Consider the following 20,892-nt stretch of genomic DNA (forward strand, 5'->3'; position numbering starts at 1 on the left):
TGCAGACCTGTAGAGGTACTGCCTTGATGGTCTTGGACAGGATCTGCGAGAATTCTCTGGATTACCAGGCAGAGACTCCTGTTCTGTCATCTATTTCCTCCCAAATAAAGTAAGTCTCTCTCTCTATTCTGAGCCACCTAAAGATGGGGGTCGAGTGACATAAGCACCCTTGTGGCCACCATCACTATAACTGCACTGGGTCAGACCTAAAGCTAGCACAGCTGTAACCACTCGTACACACAAGTTCTGCTGTAACCACCCCCTGGCTACTGTTTGCTCAAGGCCCTGGGGCTCTACAATCAGCTGGTGGCCAAGCCAGTCAGGCCTGTGTTCTTCTCTTCAGCGGGGTGAGGTCCTCCAGGCCCCAGGAGGGTCCAAAGGTGCCGTCCGGGAGTCATGATCTAGAGTCAAAAACTTTAGAAGTCTACCTGGCTCTGAAACCACAAGATACGGTTCTTCCCACTCTTCTCTCCCCTTTCTGAATGCAGAGAAGCCTCACTCCTTAGCCACTGCCACTCCAGTCCATGAGGAGTATTGCTAGACTACCGCTGATAATCCCTTAAGGCCCAAGGACTCTTAAGTCAGCTCGTGAAGAATACTTCCTGGCTTGGGACTCATCCTTAAGGTTAGCTTGTGGGGAGATATTTTAAGGCTATGCAAATGTTCTATTTCTCTTACAAGTTTTACCTACTGGTTTCAGCACTCAGTAATAGATCTTGCCCAAAGCAAGAGTTAATGTTGTTTACACTTTAAATAATTTGCTTTCTTCAGTCCTTCCTTCTATATTTGTTATTGACATTCTACTTTAAGGAAAATTTGTCCTTTATTCTCAATTTATTCAATCATTTATTTATATCAGTATGGACTCATTGATATTTACTTTATTGCCCGTGTTATAATCCAATACTACCATTATTCGGTTTCTCAAGTTATTCCAGCTTTGGCCCTTAGAAGATCTTTCAGATTGGCTCCTATGTTTTTTGACGTCTCTTTTTTTTTATCCTTAGAATATTCTGTCTTTGTGGCTCTACAATATATTTCAAGCTCCGTAATGCCTCATTTTCACAATCCATTCTTACTGAACTCATCTTGTAATTTCTTTAGCCCAGCACTAAAATTAAAGTGGCATCGTTCCTCTGGGGCAATACCCAAGGTTCATTGCCTACGCCAAGGAAATCAAGGATGCAGACACACAAGGTGTAAGTTTAAGAGCAGAGGTTTAATAGGTGAGAGAAACAGAAAAGCTCTCTCTCCTGCAGAGACAAGGGGGCTCCCAAGTGGGTCTTCTGGGTCTGTGGTGAAATGCACAGGGTTTTTATAGATGAGTTTGAGGAGGTAATGTCTCATTTACATAGGACCCAAAAGATTGATCAGACCAGGTGTGCCATTTACATAGCATATGAAGAAGCTGGCCACCCCATCCTAATCTTTTATTATGCAGATGGGTTCTCTACCTGGCGGGTGGCAAGTTTCCTGTTCCTTTATTGCACACATGGTTGACAAAGAAAAGGTAAGATGGAGCCTACATGTTGAACATGTCTGGCCCCCAGGTAGCTTTTTCCTATTGGCACAGCTGCCAGCATTCACCTGTGCAAGTTCTAGCTTGTTTTTCTATGTCTGCACCTTGATTTTTCAGGCTATTCTTCGTTAGAAAAGAAAAGAAATTATTTGGGGGCTACTTTTTATTAAAAGGGAAACCTTGCTGAGGGTTCTTTTACCCTCACTAACTGCCTAAATAATTTCTTTCTAACTCCTGTATCAGAATCATTCATTTATTCAAAGACCTCAATTTTTTCTATTGGAGGATGGTATTTAGAACCCAAGATATTGACATGAGGTATGTATGTTGCCACTGGGTGTCATTGATTCTAGGCCATCTCAACAGAGAGAGTCAGGATGTATGTATATGTAACAACCAATGCATATATTTCTATAATTATTTTTGTATGTATCAATCTACATTTATTTTAAATGAACAAGTATTCATATTATTCTAGCACTGATTTTAAATTTAATATTCAGATCAATGCAAATAATATTTTCTTTAATATACATTGATGTTTTATTTCTATTTCTATAAACAATTTTTTTTGTTTTTGAGACAGTCTCACTGTGTTGCCCAGGCTGGAGTGCAGTGGCTGGATCTCAGCTCACTGAAAGCTCCACCTTCCGGGTTCACGCCATTCTCCTGCCTCAGCCTCCCATGTAGCTGGGACCACAGGCGCCTGCCACCACACCCGGCTATTTTTTTTTTTTTTTTTTTGGATTTTTAGTAGAGACGGGGTTTCACCGTGTTAGCCAGGATGGTCTCGATCTCCTGACCTCATGATCCGCCTGTCTTGGCCTCCCAAAGGCTTGAGCCACCATGCCCAGCCAACAATTTTATTTTTAAAGATAGTTTATGATTAGAACTATTTTTTAATCCACTTACTTAAGAGCTGATTTATTTCTTAATAACTACATCTTTCAAAAACATGCAATTATAATTATTTTAGCATTCCTTTCACCCTTACGTGTCTTAATCTGGATAATAAACTACAAAGTGACCCCAAATGAGTTAATCTGAGCTCAGTAGGCTCTTTGAATACTGTTATTTAGATCATAGCCTCTCAAGCCTTACTATTTCTACAAATCATCTGAGGATACCGTTAAACTGCAGACCGATTCAGTAGGAGTGGGGAGGGGCCTGAGAGCCTGTATTTTTACGTGGCTTCCAGGTGATACCAATGCTGCAGGTGCACAGACCACACTTCGAGTGGTAAGACTGAAGACTACATAGTTGTCATTGCGTAAGCTTTCTACGCAGTTGTTCTGCGTCCTCAATCCTATAGTGCTTGTTCCTTCCTTTATTCCAGAGCCCAAATGCCTCATTTCAAAACCCATTTCTAGGGAACTCAGTAACCTTTAAAGTTCCATTCAGTCTGTAGCTCTTTTTTACATTTCTACACCTATTTCAGTTTAGAAGCTTTGTCTATCATACACGCAAGGTAAGTTTACATCAGTTTGTAAATTAGATTAGCTGTGTTTGACAAGTGGGAATGGGAAAATGTCCTTTTCCACCTCTTTTCATTCTTCAGTAGTTTGGTGAATAGAGCAGACCTTAGAACACATTATTTGCCAGACTATATTCAGGTCTCACTTATACATCACAGCCACCTCACTTATATACAACAGCTACCTCACTGTGAGCTTTCTCATTTTCAATCTTGTATTAATTTTGATAATTTTTTTAACCCAAGGAAAACACTTATGGAGTCTATTACAAGATTGGTGGGTTCACACTGTGATCAGAGACAAATGCTTAAGGGAATAGTGGAGCCATTCTGTGATTTATGACCATTCCTGGTGGGGGGTAGGGTGGGAGTGTAGGGAGAGAGAGTGAGAGTGGGGAAGGAATAGAATAAATATAAAAAGAGTATTGCAGTCTTGTGGCCATCTGTGCTAACTGCATGCTGCATATCTCAAACAGAAATAGACAGGATATAAGCAAATGTTATTAGTTGCTTTTAATTTTTGCTCTTCAAAATTATTTGTGTTATATCCATTCATTCATTTACCCATCCATCATGATTGCACTATAGTTCTGAGTTCTTACTCTGGTATAGCCTTATGATGGGCACTGGGGACCACATGCTAAGAGATAGTCTCTATCTTTAATTGGCTTTGGGTAGAGAAGTATGGAATGAAAAGCACACAGGTGAATACAAAACTTTATGATAAACGCTACATTGTGGCACAGAGTACTGGAGGCACATAAGAAAGCACCTTATCCAGTCTTGGGGATCCTGGAAGTTTCCTACAGGCAACAGGCTCTAATTTGAGGTGTAATACATGAATAGGAGTAATTCAGGTAAAGAAAAGCAAGGACAAAGGGCAGAGAGGAGGCAGCAGGTGGAAATGTGGTTATTTTGGGAACATTCTAAGGAAAGAGATTACCATGTGCAAAACCCAAATGTTGAGGATACAACTTCTCCCAATTTTTCCTTCTCCCGGACTCCCCATTTTAGTGATGTCAGCACCACCAACTTAGTTACACTGTCCACAAATTAGGAGTAATCCTTGCCTTCTCCCACTCATTCATTCTGCGGTTTCCCACTTAGACAATCACTTAGTCCTGTCAATTCTTCCTTCTAGCTATATCTTAAATGCATTTTCTAGTCTCCATTCATGAGGTCACTGAAATATTACATTGTCCAAGATTATGGACAATCATCTCTTACCTAAATTACAAGAGTCTCCAAAATGATACTCTTAGTTCCAGCTTCGAACATCTTTCAGGTTGAAAAACATTTATTTTCACTATAGTGATCTTTCTACTATAGTGAGTTCAAGGAACTAATAGCCAATATTTACCACACTCACAAAAATATACAAATGAATGAAAACAGTTATGACCCACCCATGACTGCAGTGGATTCCAAAGATAAAACACTACTACTGTTGCTCCATTCTCAAATCCTCCAATAGCTCCTCATTGCCTTCAGGATCAAGTACAAACTCCTTAACATGGTTAACAAGGCCTTAAGTCACTGGGCTCCTGCCTACATCTCCACCTTGCTGATCCAATACTTAACACATTTCATATACAGTATATTTTTTGTTCACCTAGATATGATAGTCACTATACAGGGCACTCTAAATAAAATGATGAATAAGATAAACAGTCTACTTATATTCTATCAAAGGAGACTTTTAAACAAATCATCAAGTTATTAGCAACTGTTGTAAGAACACTTTTCCATAATCACTTTTATGATGCGAGTACCCTAGACATTCTAAACATAGTATTTGGCATTTTGGGGGGTCTTCACCTATTTCGGATTATAAGTTTTTCCAGATATTGATTTTTAAAGAAGATTATTATTTTAATAAAAGACATTGCCACTCTATTAGTTACAGTAATTCTAGCTACTGTATCAGATGAAGTGTGAAATTTCAGTAGTTTAAGACAGTGAAACTTATTTCTAACCCTCAATGTGTTCCTTAAGCAGGAGAAACAAAGCAATTATTCAGGTATTCAAGCTGATGGAAGTTCTTTCCTTATTAGTTCAGGATTTCTAAGTTCCCTCGACACTGACATCCTGTTGACAGTCAGGGAAAGAGAGGAGGACTTGCAGGTAGGTTTCAAAAGACCAGACCTGGAAACAACATATATCCCTTCTGACCACATTCCATTGGCTAGAATTCTTTCACACAACGATGCCCAAGTGAAGGGGTCTTGGGGGAAGTATAGAGTAGGTCTGAGCCCAGAAACAGAAGGAAGTGAGTTCAGGGAACTAATAGCCGGTGTTTACCATACTCACAAAAATATACAAATGAATGAAAACAGTTATGACCCACCCATGACTGCAGTGGGTTCGCTGTCATCCAACGTAATCTATACCACCTGTTCATATGTGACTGAGAGGACCACTGGCCATCCATAGCCTGGGAGGTTACATCATCACCTTGCACGTCACACTCAAGTTTTTCTTCAATTATCATAAATTTATAGGCAGATGATAATTCTAAATATCTTTTAAAAATAATTCTACTTTTAGGTGCTTATGGTGTTGACTCAAACAGAGTTACTAGTACGCTAGTCACTGTGGAAACCTTCCCTCCTGTGCCTGTCTTTCCCCGTTCCCTGCCTGTTCCCTAGCAACCTGGCATTTGGTAAATCTTAGTTGTCTTTTAGATCTTAGCGAAAAATTACTTTTAATATTATGTTCTCAAAGACCTCCACAAATCTGGGTTAACAGTTTTTTCCATAACTTCTAGAAGCAATTCATGATTACTGTGTATGTATACTTATGAAAATGCATGACTTAATGCCTGGTTAATTATTATATCCCTGGAATTTAGCACAAGACCATAATGGGTGATATATACTTATGGACTGAATTGATTGGCATTTTTCAATACAGCTGGCATGCAGGACATGAAGTGAGATAAATGTGGAATAAGTCATTATCAAAAATAAATAAATAATAATAAGAAGTCATTATCCTGAAAATAACCTACCATGGTAGTTCTCAAAGTGTGGTCACAGTACCAGCAACATCAGAATCCCTTGGGACCCTTTTAGACATGCATATTCCCAGGCCCTGCCCCAGACAATTCTGAGTTACTATGAGGGTTAGAGCCCAGCAATCTGTCTTTCACCAAGACCTCCAAGTAATTATGATCCATATTAAAGTTTGAGAACCACTAGGAATGTAGATAAATCTGAAACAAGTTGAAAGAAAGAAAGAAAGAAAGAGAGAGAGAGAGGAAGGAAGGAAGGAAGGAAGGAAGGAAGGAAGGAAGGAAGGAAGGAAGAGCAATATTGATAATCTAATAATAACAGCTACTATTCCTGAAGTACTGATGTCAAGGAGTTGACCTTAGGAGTTGTGACACTCAAATGGTCTTGTGACTCAAATAATCCAATTACATGTGGTTTAACTACAACAATAGTAGTAACATATGGGAGGAAGGTAATGAGAATTCAGAAGATAATAAAGTAGTAAATAAATAGTAAATAGAGTGATATAATTGAGTCAAGCAGTACAACCAATTCAGTAGGAATTATTAACTGACACAAGCAATAACTTTAACCATAAGTAATGTGTAAATTGAGACCAACGTACCAAACCCCTTTGGAAGGCTTTGCCACAACATCAGTATGAAAAAACTGAGCCTGTCAATCAGAGTTGCATCCTAGTCCATATTCTTCTGATTCCTAAGAGATCTCAACAAGCTGAGGAGTTTGGTCTAAACAATCCTTGAAAAAGTAACCCCCCAATATTGTTTAGGATGACATAAAGGTTTAGAATTGATATGTGAAGTGTGCGACTGTGGTTTAAAATATATATTTGACTCTTAAATTTAGATTTCTGACTTTAAGTTGAATTTGTACTACGTTTGTGAACAGTGTCAAAATATTACAAGAACTTAAGGTTTGTCATATTTTATAAGTTTAATTTATTGGATTTATCAAACATATATATATTTAGGAGTGTTGATTTGTCAATGTGAAACTAAAAACTTTAAAATATATAAATACATTAGGTTTGTTGGTGAAATGTAAAAGTTTCTGAATGTTTATCTAAGTTGTAAATGAAACCAATATTTCAATGTCTCTTAGAAGAATTAATAAATTTGTTACATAAATAAATAGAATAATATGAGTCATAAATTAAGCTTAAAAGCTTAAGAAAAACTAAGTTTCAAAATTTACAAGTTTAAACCCTAGGTAACTCCATAACAATCTTCTCTGTGTATAAAAATGTTCTTGAAAAGAACGGAATTCACATTTAACACAAATGGCTTTAGATGAATTGACTTGTTTAATCCAACTTCCTACTGTGAGGTAGGCAATGTTTTTACCCTCCTTTTATCATGAGCAATAGGCTAAACAAAATGCCCAATCATAGAGCTTGGGGGAGGCAGAGCTAGGATTCACACCTAGCACATGGGATTCTAGAGCCTATCTTCTGACTGCTCCATGTTGCTCCCTCCTCCTGTAGTACTGTTTGGAGCCAAAGGGAGAGAGAGACAATGAGGCTTGAGGGAAGTATTCAAGTGTGGCTTGGATAGAATCCTGCCAAAGAGGATATGAGTCATATTATTCTATTACTATATCTAACAAATTTATTCACCACTTCTAAGGAACATTGCAATATTGGTTTTATTTAAAACTTGGATAAACATTCAGCAACTTTTACATTTTATCAACAAACCTAAAGTATTTCTATCTTTTTAAAGTTCTACAGTTTCACATTGCCAAGTACACAGTCCTAAATATATATGAATGAGACTGGGTAGACGGCTGAATTTTGCTTCCTTTCTCATCTCCCACTGGCACCCACTCCCACTCATCTTCACTCTTCTGGTTACTCTAAGGAAGGATCTCAAAGAAAGGAACTTTAAGATAGAGGATGGATTCCCAATTGGGTATCTTTGCTGGAGAGATGGAGAGTTGGAATCCGTACTTGACTACGTTTTGACCATAACTCTCTTCCTGCATTTGAGCCTCTGCTTTCTGGCCATCATCAGCCAATCTGTCTCTTCCATAACCCTGATGCTTAATGCCACCTATTTGCTGTTTGCTACTTCTTTTTCATTTTGCTCTTATTGAAAATACATTTATTCAAGAAGTGAATCTCAAGTACATACTTCATTTCAGGGTCTGAGCTGGGAACATAAATTCCAAGAGATAACATAGTATAGAAACAATAATAATTTCAATGATGAAGCACGTTGGAATCCTCACTCTTAAGGAAGGTATGAGTAGGTTTTTGACAGGTGAGGAAGGTAGGTAAGAATGTTCCAGGAAGAGAAAACACATATTAATAGGCTTGGAACCAGAGGGAGTTTGACTCTTTAAAGGAACTGAAAGAAGGAATGAAAGTTGTTTTTGGAACAAGAAAAGGGAACTGGTCCCAAATGAGCCTGTATAGTTACTGTGCCAAGTATTGACATTATCACACAATCAGTATGATAGAGAAATATTGTTCAAGGGATCCTGTGTGTTGTGAGTTGACCAAAGAGCACCAAAGTCATCAGTCAGGAGACACAAGAGTGTTTTAAGACAGTTAGACCTATGTATATACAAGTAAAAATCTGCTAGTGGAAATGACGAGAGGTGATTGTAGAGTTCATCTTTGTTCAGTTCATCAGATGTTGAATTCATTGAATCTATTTATAGAATTTATATGCTTATCTTTTACAGTGTCAGAGACTGAGACAAAAGAGTGAAGGAATCCTGGCCTTTAAAAACGTCTTGTCATACACACACATATTTATACAACAAATATTCAGTTGGCCCTTGATGTCTGTGGAGGATTTTTTCCAAGTCACTGATATAAAATGACATACTATTGGCATATAATCTAAGCACATCCTCCTGTATACTTTGAATCATCTCTATGTTACTTATAATGCATAATACAAAGTAAATTTTATGTGAATAGTTGTTATACTATATTGTTTTTAAAATTTGTATTATTTTAATAGTTACATTATTATTTTTTCTTGGTTTTTATTTTTCTAAATATTTTTTACCCACATTTGGTGGAATCCATAGACACGGAATCCATGGAGACGTAGGACTGACTGTATATATGTGTGTGTGTATGTATATAATATATATTCTGTATATCTGACACGTGTGTATATATAGTATATATAGGATGTATATTTACTTTATGTGACAAATATTACACACACATACACATATATTCAAAGATAATGAATATGAAGGGATCCTGGCCCTTAGGACCTAGAGTTTAGTTCCATATTTGTGTATATATGTACACATATTTAGTATATATGTGACATATATGTATACAGTATATGTATCTGTATTAATATATTTATATACATCTGTATTTGTATGTGTGTGTATATGTATGTATATGTGTGTGTATATATGTGTATATACATGTGTATATATACACACACACACAGGTATATACATATACACTGTAGCAGAACAAATCATGGGCCAGTAATTAATCTGGAGAGAGGATGAGAGGCCAATGAGCTGCCTGGAAGCTGTTTCCCAATGGTCAAGAAAAGAAGGGAAATGCTCTCTGTGTTGTCAATGAAACATATTCCATAGGCCCATGACCCTGGGAACATGTTTGAATTTTACAATAAAGTTTCTGTCTTTAAGTAGATCAGAAAAGTCAGGAGGATTGACCCAAGGAGAACTCTATAGTTCTAAAGACCTAAACTGCAGCAAGCTTGGCTAACATCTGTAATAGAACATCTACCAACACAGCCAGAGGCGACTGTGCTGGAAATAAGAAGGCTTACACCTTTATTACAAGAAAGGACTTATTTTGCACAAAATTGTCATGACTATAATAAAAGAGAATGAGAGAGGCTTGTTTGAGAACATCACTCTCTTTTCAGTACCTCACTGAGAAATGTGAGTAATGACAGAGTTGCCACCACTTGAAAGCTGATTTGGAAATGGAAGGGCTTACTTATCTCAGGCCCCATGACTCATGGGAGAATCACTGAAATCTATTTCTTTTAATGTTTTCCAAAGAGAATTACTGATCAAAGTTGTTTTCTTCCCAGAGGTGTGTTCCTTCTAGCACAGGGATGAGGCATATCTCTGGGACACCCAGAGGACATTTATAGTCACTTCCCAAGTGGCTCTTGTTCTCTGGATTAAAAATGAAAATTATCTCTCGTCTGTCAATGTAACATCTTCCAGCAGCATGAAATTCTGTCAAACAGAAATTGAAGATGAATAAAACGAAGATACACACTCAGGATTATTCCTATTGTGAAGCAGCAGTGCTCTGCACTGACGAGTCTACTCCCTAATAGTAGATTTAGGGAAATAGAGACATACTGGTTTTCTAAACACCCCTGTACAGTTTGCCACAGGAAGTAGCATTGATTGAATAGCCTGACAAACACTGTCAGCATATGCAATGAGCCAACTATACCGCACTCCAGGGCAGGATTACAAACGGTTTGTGTGCATTTTGGGGGGTAACCAGTTATCATAATTCCATTTGTAATTTATGTTTGCATGAAAATGCAGTTTTTAACCATTGCTAGGATTTGAGGAGCAAATGTAACCTGTTTTCATTTTGTCAAACTCCAGGGAAATTCAGCATGTCAGCTCAGAAATAATGCACATCTACATTATTGGATGGCTGGTCTCTCAGAATAAATAACTACCCTTTATAGGAACCATATTTATAGAACATGTCTGGTACATGCACACAAAGCTGCTTATTACCCATCAGGTTCCATTCTAAATTGACACATACCTAAATTCAGGTCAAAGAAAAGAAAGGCAAATGAATAAGAAGTCAATTTCCAATCTTTCATTTTTGATGTCAGCAAGCCCTAAGAGACAGACTTTTTAAGAGTATCCGAGGGGGAATACTGCAGCGCTCTAGCTGGATGACTTGAATCTGAAAATTTTCTTATTCTTGGAATAGCAAGGAGGTGGTTAAGATGAGAAGGAGAGAAGTCATGGGAGACAGAGACAATATATCATATTAAATGGTTACACGTCAGAATGTATGATCTAAAATGGGAGGTGTGGAGTAAAATGAAACTTTCAAGAATTTGAAAACAAATTCCAAATAATTATATAATCATTATAATTAGGCAGCATCCTTAATCCTTATATAAAGAATACTCCAATTTTTGTTTTGAGCTTGTCATCCTGTACATGTTTCTGGAGGAAAAAGACTTCGTTTTACCAGATTTGAAAAGAGGTCTGTATATGAAAGTTCAAAATCCAGTGATACAATCTGTTAGAAGATTTAAGAAACTTAAAACCCCTTTTGTGGAATGTAGTGCAGGTGATACCCTAGTTCCTGAATTTCAACTCAGTGGTTTTCAAATGTTTTTATCCATGACCAATAGTAAGAAAAATATTTTACCTTGATACCCCTCTCTCATATCTAAAAAAAAAATAGTTTCGTAGTATAGTTGTTACCCTTATTGTTAGATGCACTCTGATATTTTCTATTCTATTCCAGGCAATTCTATTTCATTTATAAAGTGCTACTCATAATCCAGTAAATTGATTTTATGATCCATTTATGGGCTTCATTCTGCAGTTTGGAAAACACTGTTTTAACTGACCAAAAGGTGACAAGTGCAAAGGAAAAAAAAATGAGGCAATGAACAGTTTCAATAGGCAAGGTGAGTCCTACTTTAAGCATTGACAAAGGTTAGAGTCAAAAAGAGGGACAGTTGGCATTAAGAAAAGCGACATAAGAGGAATTGGAAGGAAGAGGACAAGAATGTCCTGGTGAGATGGAGGGAACATTGAAAACTGTGTCTAGACTAAATGATCAGAAATTTATTGTTAATTCAGAGGAAAAAACTATTAACTCATTACACAAAATAAAAGACAACTTTAATAACTTTCCAATACTTGGATTTGTTGTTTTACAGGCAAAGCCAAAGATGTGCTGTTTGATTGCTAAGACAGTTATCACCCTCTGTGGAAAGAAAAGAAGAGGCAGGAGAAGAAAAAGATTTAGAGAAAATATTGATAATCTTATTTTTGGCTTCTGACAATATCTATCTTTCTGGGAGCTTCAATTTTTCTTAAAGCTTTCATACTTTTGGTCTCCAAGTTCTATGAAAATCAAGGACAATAAACAATATTTCAATAACTAAATGAATGTGACTTTTAGTGTAACTTCTTAATAAGAAGGTTTAGTTTAGAAGGGAAACTGCTAAATTGGATGGACAAATTACTCATGTATTTTTTTTCTTCAAAATTAATAGGAATGACTATAGGTCAAGACTAGCTTGAAGGGAGGCACGGTTATTCAAGTTGAAAATCTTTCTCAAGGTGGTATCAAGTGCCTTGGAACAATTCAATTAACTAATCACAGATGGTTGCCAGATATGCAGTCTAAACTTTCATTTCACTAACAAATGTCACCGTTAAGAAAATCTGAGCTTTGGGAAATTGGGGGTGATTCCATGTGAAGGATAACTTCTGTTCTTGTCAAGATTTTATAGGAACCAGATGAGGAAGTACAGTGTCGCATGAGGGAAAACTTCCTAGCAGTTGGAGATGCCCAACAATGAGTGATCACATTCTTTGAAAAGTGAGACTCTCATTGCTGATCACCCTGGAGATTTCTGCATGGGGGGCACCCTGAACTTGAAAATCTCTGAAGTGCCTGGCAAGATTCAGGGCACTGAGGTCCAAAGGAGTGAATATTGGCAAACTGATTCTATTACACTGAAATGTATCATCAAATTAATAAATTACATAAAAATACCCTACAGGTGTAGCTCTCTAGCTCTTCTCTAATCACAGAGTGCAATCTGTTTTTTTTTTTTGTCATACTCTGGGGAATTGCCATAGTGATATGATAGGAATGTTTGCTATCGTGTCAGTGGTTCTTATCGATTTTTGAGTAATAAAATTATTTGATAAACTGAATAAAATTTCTTCAGAAATATGGATATGTATATAATCACATAATTGCAAGCAATTAGAGGATTCAGAAACCCTGTGATAAGTCCATAGAGATCTAGAACATAAACCAAGATTGTGAGACAACTTGCAGTATTAGATCTAGGATGAAAACATAGCTTTTCTACTATTTTAGCTGCTAATAACTAATAACACACTTGAGACTCTTAGGGAGAAGGAGGAATAGTATTTGGAAATGTTCCCTGTAGTTGTCATTACATCCTACTGGCCCATATAATTTGCTTTTCACAGTTCAAAACATGCAGGTCAAATTTAATCTAACTGTCAAGAAAATCCTCTCCATATATTTCTCTCTCTGTGTGTTTTCTTTATTTTAAGTCAAATTTTTTGACAGAAAGTGTTTCTTTAACCTAAACCAATTTTTATCAGCCAGGTGCCTCTGGTGGGATCCAAAGTAGTTGTTCATAGGAAAATGAGTAAATAAATGATTTTGATATCTCTGTAATGAGGGATAAATAAAGTGATGATTAATTATCTAATAAATCATGCCAAAGAAGCTCCATTATGTTTTGCAAAAGTCTTCAGAATATTTTTCTCTGAAGGAAGCAGAAGACCAAGTTCTGCTTAGAGAACTTTGGGCTTGGTAGTTCAAGATAAAAATGTCCATCAGCTATGGTATGCATAGTTGCCTTTCTTTCTTACTAACAGCAGAAACCCTTTCCATGACATCGTCTGATCCTATATCAGAGAAGAGGTGTTTGGTTTGACTAATCCCTGACAAAAGAGAGCAGCTCCATTTACCTTGGATTCCAGAGGCAATAAATTTCCGTCCTCACTTCCCCAATAGTGGACTGGTTTTGATATTTCATCTACACAGAACCATTATGAAGTATGATATGGTTTGGCTCTGTGTCTCCACCCAAATGTCATGTTTAATTGTAATTTCCAATGTTGCCAGGGGTAGCTGGTGGGAGATGTTGGGGGGATCTGGATCATGGGGCCAGATTTCCCCCTTGCTGCTCTCATAATAGTGAATGAGTTCTCATGAGATCTGATGGTTTAAAAGTGTGTGGCACTTCCCTCTTCTCTCTCTCTCTCTCTCTCTCTCTCTCACTCTGCCATGTGAAGAAAATATTTGCTTCCCCTTTGGCCATGATTGGAAGTTTCCTTAGGCCTCCCCAACCATGCTTCCTGTACATCCCATGGAACTCTGAGTCAATTAAGCCTCTTTTCTTCATAAATTACCCATTCTTGGGTAGTTCTTTGTAGCAATGTGAGAATGGGCTAATACAAGGTGTGGTTCCCATTCTTCACTATCAATAATGAACACTCACAATAAAAACCTTGTGCTAGTCTGAATAAGTCCACTCTCACACTGCTATAAAGACATACTAGAGACCAGGTAATTTATAAAGAAAAGCAGTTTAATCAACTCATGGTTGTGTGGGCTGTACAGTCTATTGCTTCTGGGGAGACTTCAGGAAACTTACAGTCACAATCATGGCAGAAGGTGAAAGGGAAGCTGGTATATCCTCACATGGCTGGCAGGAGAGAGAGAAAGAGAGAAGGGGGGGGTGCTATACACTTTCAAACAACCAGATCTCGTGAGAACTCTATCAAGAGAACAGAAAGGGGGAAGTCTGCTTCCATGATTCAATCGCCTCCCACCAGGCCCCTCCTCCAACACTGGGAATTACAATTTGACATGAGATTTGGGTGGGGACACAGAGCCAAACCACATCATAGCCTTAAAATCTAAATTAGCAGATCCGGGTAGGTCCAAACACTAAAATTTCTTTGAGACTTTTTAAGACAACTTTCTAAGTATTCTACCTAAAAAGCAGCAGCAAAAGAGAGAAAGTGTGTCAATGCCCTTCCTCACTGTCTGGACCTCTTAATATTTAGGAAGCTTGAGACCCCTATATTCATGATAGCATATAGGTATATACCATATATGTTTATTATATTGATATATAAAAGTGTATATAATTAAAAAATTAAACCACTTATGTTTTTTCATGTTGCATACCCAATAGCATCACGTAAGTTTAGCACAAAGCCCATTTACTTATAAATTTTGACCTTTACCCCGGGGTGAAAGGTTAGCGGAAGTGTTCTTCTTTCCTTTTTGCTGTAGGCCTGAGTGGTTGCTGCCGAAATGGGCAAGTTCATGAAACTTGGGAAGGTGGTGCTTGTCCTGGCTGGACGCTACTCTGGACGCAAAGCCGTCATCGTGAAGAACATTGATGATGGCACCTCAGATCGCCCCTACAGCCATGCTCTGGTGGCTGGAATTGACCACTACCCCTGCAAAGTGACAGCTGCCATGGGCAAGAAGAAGATCGCCAAGAGGTCAAAGATCAAGTCTTTTGTGAAAGTTTATAACTACAATCACCTAATGCCCACAAGGTACTCTGTGGATATCCCCTTGGACAAAACTGTTGTCAATAAAGATGTCTTCAGAGATCCTGCTCTTAAACGCAAGGCCCGACGAGAGGCCAAGGTCAAGTTTGAAGAGAGATACAAGACAGGCAAGAACAAGTGGTTCTTCCAGAAGCTGCGGTTTTAGATGCTTTGGTCATTAAAAATTAAAAAGGCAAGAAAAAAAAAAAAATTTTGACCTTTAAAGAGTATATCTACCATAATAAAAAAAAGGAAATACTAAATTAATGAATAAAATGTTTTCTTGCTGTCCCTACTACTAGAAAATTGGTTTAGTGGAAACTGATGAACAAGTAAGTTCATAGTAACCATTTGCCATTTAACTGTGATCATTTTTGCAAACATACCTATCAATACCAAGAAATAAATATGCTTAGTATAATTGACATGGTTTCTTTCTCAAAGTGAGATGCAGAGCTGAGTCAGAAGCATTTCCATTATACCAAGTCAAGTTCACTTAAAGGAATATAATGGGCATAACCCTGGTAAATTACTACTTCTGACAGAGTAGGCAAAAAGACACAAGGAAATATTCTCCTTTTTTCAGCATTTTATGAAGGTAGGAAAACAAAAATTTGTCTGGGGACACTGGGTGTCCTTCAAAAGACAAACTGCCAAGCTTGGAGGTGACAGGAAACTGTAGAGTTCAAGCCCATTTTGAAGATGCTCCCAACTGTCAGCTTCAGGAGAGATGTGATGCAGTCTGATAAGGATAACGGATTTGGCTCATTACCTACTGAAAACATTCTGTTGTGAGATGGAGCATCCTCAAAGCAACAGGGAAAATTTCAACTTCCTTTAACATTGGCAAGAGGGGCGGTTGGTGATGTGAATACCTACTACCCACGGGTACTACAAATGATCAAAGATAAAAGCCATCTTCTAGGGGATTACCTAGTTTTTAAATCAACCATAAAAATTCATGTCAGGCTTCCAAGAGATGCAACTAATATCAACAAACACCCGTTGAAATGAATCATGGAATCATTCTCTTCTACAGTAACTTCCATGAATGAGAGAAAGAAAATAACATGGTGACCTTTCAGAGTTTCAGTCCTTTTCTGTCCTGGATGAATTGCCACACAGGTTTTTGCTTATTTGATAAATAGCCTTCAAGTCACCACTTAAAATATGCAATGCATTCCTAGAAATACCCTCATCAAAATTCAGTGTGATAAGATTGTAAGATAGTTTCCTAGATAGAAATAGATAGAGAATTTCAAAAGTTGTCTGCTAAAATCCAAAAATAGCAAATTAAAAGTTCTAGCTCAGACTTTATATACCCACGTAGTAATGGGAATGATTCTGCTTAGGTACTATTTCTGACACAGTGACTACAATTTTATCCCACTCATTTAATGAATTTATGCACATTAAAATAATAGCTTTTTGATTAAACTCATTAAGCTCAATTTGCATTTTAAAGTAGTAGTTTCAGGCATAAGATAACAGTGAATCAAAAATATAACTGGTAAAGGCGCTTGAGGAATATATCTCTATTATTTGGATGAGCTGGGTTTCTTCTAGCTTTTAATAAATTAACACACCAGAGTTTCCAGGAAACTCTACATTCCTGAATGTGATTGAATTGTAAGTCAATCACAAGTCACTTACACTGGCAAAAGTTACACACATTAGCAAACAAATATTTTTATGTATAAATTGCCTGCTTCTAAAGGGATAAAAATAAGTTTTTGTCTTCTTTCAAATTGAAAGAGTCTTAGAAATCTTGCTGGTACTGTAAATTTACTTAGTAAATCAGCTTTCACAACAATAAGAAAAGAGAAAGATGCTGAAGCAGATACTCATGAGTTCTAAATTTCAAGTTAATATGTCCTAAATTCCACAGAATCAATGCTTCACTTTCAGAAGCCACTTTAAATAAATGGCCTACAAAGTTTCTGAAAACTAAGGCAAACTAAGATTGTATTCAGTATCTTTCATTTCTTCATTTTCTGTACCCCATTAACACTCATGTAATTAACAATCACAAAGTCAACCAGTGATCACTTTGCAGTGGAGTAGATTAATTTTCTGTAACATATTTCTATCTACGGCTGTGCTCTGGGTTCACTTTTCAGCTGAATGGTGTGCAATGAAAATTTTGCAGTCAGCACAGACACTGAAAGGTTAGGAAAATTTTATCTGTATATGTTTCAACATAAATGGATAATCAACCTTATTTTGTTTGCATAATTTTCCTTTTATACTTTTATATTAGTGATTTACTGTTACATAATAAATGATCCCAAAACTTAATAGCATAAAGCTGGGGCCAGCAAACTTCTATAAAGGGTCAGATAATAAATATTATTAGACTTTGGGAACCACAAGAGAGGCAAAATTAAAATTAAATATGTACATACTTATATAACAAGAGAAAAAAACATATTTCCACAAAATTTTATTAACAAAACTAGGAAATATAACTTTCATTTGCGTCCATGTGAAGAGACCACCACACAGGCTTTGTGTGAGCAATAAAGCTTTTTAATCACCTGGCGGCAGGCCGGCTGAGTCTGAAAAGAGAGTCAGCGAAGGGATATAGGGATGGGGCCGTTTTATAAGATTTGGGTAGGTAGTGGAAAATTACAGTCAAAGGGGGTTGTTCTCTGGCTGGCAGGGGTGGGGGTTACAAGGTGCTCAGTGGGGGAGCTTTTGAGCCAGGATGAGCCAGGAGAAGCAATTTCACAAGGTAATATCATCAGTTAAGGCAGGAATTGGCCATTTTCACTTCTTTTGTGATTCTTCACTTGCTTCGGGCCATCTGGACATATAGGTGCAGGTCACAGGGGATACGATGGCTTAACTTGGGCTTAGAGGCCTGACAATAACAAAATAGCTGAATACATCTGCTGTGGTCTGAATGTTTGTGTGTTCCCAAAATTCATATGTCAAAATCCTAACCTCCACAGTGATGATATTAGGAAATGGGACCATTTGGGAGGTGATTAGCTTACAAGGGCATAGCCCTCGTGGTTGAGATTAGTGCCCTTATAAAAGAGCCCCAGAGAGCTGTCTTGACCTTTCCACTAAGTCAGGTTACAATGAGAAGACGTCTGTGTATGAAGGAAGAGGCCTTCACACCAGACACTGAATCTGCTCGTACCTTGACCTTGGACTTCTCAGCCTCCAGAACTGTGACAAATACATTTCTGTTGTTTATGGTATTTTGTTATAGCAGCTTTACTAGAATAAGATAATATTTTTTTTGGAATATAGTTCCATGAATGAGAAGAATGAAACCATTTTGTCTTTTTTGATTAATGGGGATCAAGGTTGATATTGCCTATCTTTATAGTAGAAACATGGCGTCATTCTTCAGCAAAGCCTTTGCTTGCGTCTCTGAAACATAGTGTCCTTTGTGGAAATTACCAGAATGTGTTGCCTGAATCTCTGCATTTGGTGTCTATGCACTCCTCTCAATCTGCTGGACAATTTATCAAATGGATAAGTAGGTTAGAAGAACAGACTGGGGTAAGCCTGCTTGGGTTCGAATTCTAGCTGCACTACTCATTAAATGTGTGATATTTGACTACTTACTGAACCTATTCAGTAACATCATTTATTCCACCATAAAATGAGTAATGGTATCACAGAGTTGTTGTAAAGATTAAATGTGTTAATAAATGCAAAGTTTTAGAACAGTGTGGAATATATTATAAATCACTTGATATAAATGCTTTTCTTTGATTTGTTTCCCCAACCATTTAAAGAAATAAAACCATGCTTAGCTTGCTGGCTGTACGAAAACAGTCTGCAAGCCAGATTTGACCATAATCCATAGTTTGCAAACCCCCTTCCTTAAAGCTGCAACAATTTATTACTTCTTACTACTCCGTGGGTTGTCTGGGTGGTTTCTGTACTGATGTTGCCTGGGCTTGGTCATGCTCCAGCATTCGGCTAGAGGGTTGGCTGGGCAGGCTCATCTTAGAGGCCTGTTTTACAAATTCAAAAGCATCCTAGTTCTCCTCCATGAAGCCTCTCATCCTTCATTAGGCTGGACCATCAACAGCAGTTTCAAAGTCATCTTCCAAGAAGAGAAAGGAATGCTGCAAGGTCACTTGAGGCATAAAGTATAAAACTAACATCATTTCTGCTAAAGTCACAAGGCCAGCCCAGATTTTAGGCATGGAAAAACAGACTCTATCACTTTATGGAAGGAACTACAAAATACTGTGTGACCTTATTCTTTCCATCTACCACAAATTCCCCCCACACCAAGACTATCCAAACCCAAGAAATGATTGACTAGGTGTTAACATCAAAAGAAGCCACTCTCTGCACCTTGACACAAAGTTGTACTTACTGTAGAACGTGGTTGATCTCCCTTGCCCCATAGTTATCAGTGTACAAGACTTAATTGCTCTCCTAGATTGTGATGCCTTTGAGGAAAGGTGTCATGTATCCTTCAAATGAGATCACAGATTAAAAACTGTTGTGGAAGCTGCAAAGCATTCTAGAAATACAAGATATTTTAATGACTATTGTCATAGTCCTTGCATTACTAGCATTTGACAATGTCTCTTCTTAGCTAATGTGAATAATTACTTGCTTCTGGCTATTTGTGGCTGGCAGCTTCAAATATCAGAGTTTACACATGCCAATAAGTAATATTTTCCTCAACAAATATTTTGTTTTCAAATTATTTGGGAATGGCGGGCAAGGGAAAGATAATAAATTTAAGCTATTAAATATGTTACTAAAACTATTTATTGAGAACCTATATGCTAAGCACTATGCTAGCATGGAAAATACAAAATTTATGTTGTGTGTGTGTCTCCTGGAAGAGTGAAAGTTCAGCAGCAGTAGGGTTAGAAGAAGAAAAACTGTAATCCCAAAATTCGATGTAGCACAATAAGTTCAATAATGCAGACTTGATACATCCTTTCTTTCTTACTCCTATTGTTCTTTTAACTTTAGTTCTTAAATATCTCACAAGTATTTTCCCTCTCAATGGCCATGATACTAGAGCAAACTTCCCTGGGCTTTTTGCAATAACATTCCATTTATTCAGTGTCACCCCTGAACCCGCCAATCCATTCTCCTCTACTCTATAATCTAAATCACTTTTAAAGATGGAAATCTGATTAAAACATCCCTACTTAAACCTTTTTGATTGCTTCACCTTGTTTTTAGAATAAAGATAAAATCTTCCAAAATATCTTCCCTCATTCCCCTTCTCCTTTGCACTATGCCCTCCAATAATATGAAACATCTTTTGGTTCTTCAAACTCATTGATAATCCCTTTGCCAAAAAAGCATTCTTTAGATTTCAGTTTAAGTGTGACTTCTGAGAAATCTCTGATTCACTAAACCAAGGTAAGTGTTCCTGCCATCCTATGTCATTGCATGTGTCAAATTCTACATTGTTTAATAATCTTCCCCAGGAAAGGAGCAGTCTCTTGTTTTTTTGCCATCAGGGCTGGCTTCTTGGGCATGCAAACTGTGCAGTAACACAGAACTCTATACCCAGAAGACTCCTGCCTTTGTTTTAATTACCTGCTGTCCCTACATTAAAATTACTGAAACAAAGAGAGCAA

At 37.4% G+C, this 20,892-nt stretch overlaps 1 pseudogene across 1 annotated transcript; it reads left to right on the plus strand.

Annotated features, from left to right (window-relative positions):
• Positions 1 to 14,993: 14,993 nt before the first annotated feature.
• On the plus strand, positions 14,994 to 15,501 carry LOC116276395 (annotated as a pseudogene). The gene has a single exon (XR_004185896.1). The product of XR_004185896.1 is annotated as a 60S ribosomal protein L27 pseudogene (transcript).
• The last annotated feature ends 5,391 nt before the right edge of the window (positions 15,502 to 20,892 follow it).

Source organism: Papio anubis, chromosome 8 (assembly GCF_008728515.1).
Source record: "Papio anubis isolate 15944 chromosome 8, Panubis1.0, whole genome shotgun sequence".
Taxonomy (NCBI): domain Eukaryota; kingdom Metazoa; phylum Chordata; class Mammalia; order Primates; family Cercopithecidae; genus Papio; species Papio anubis.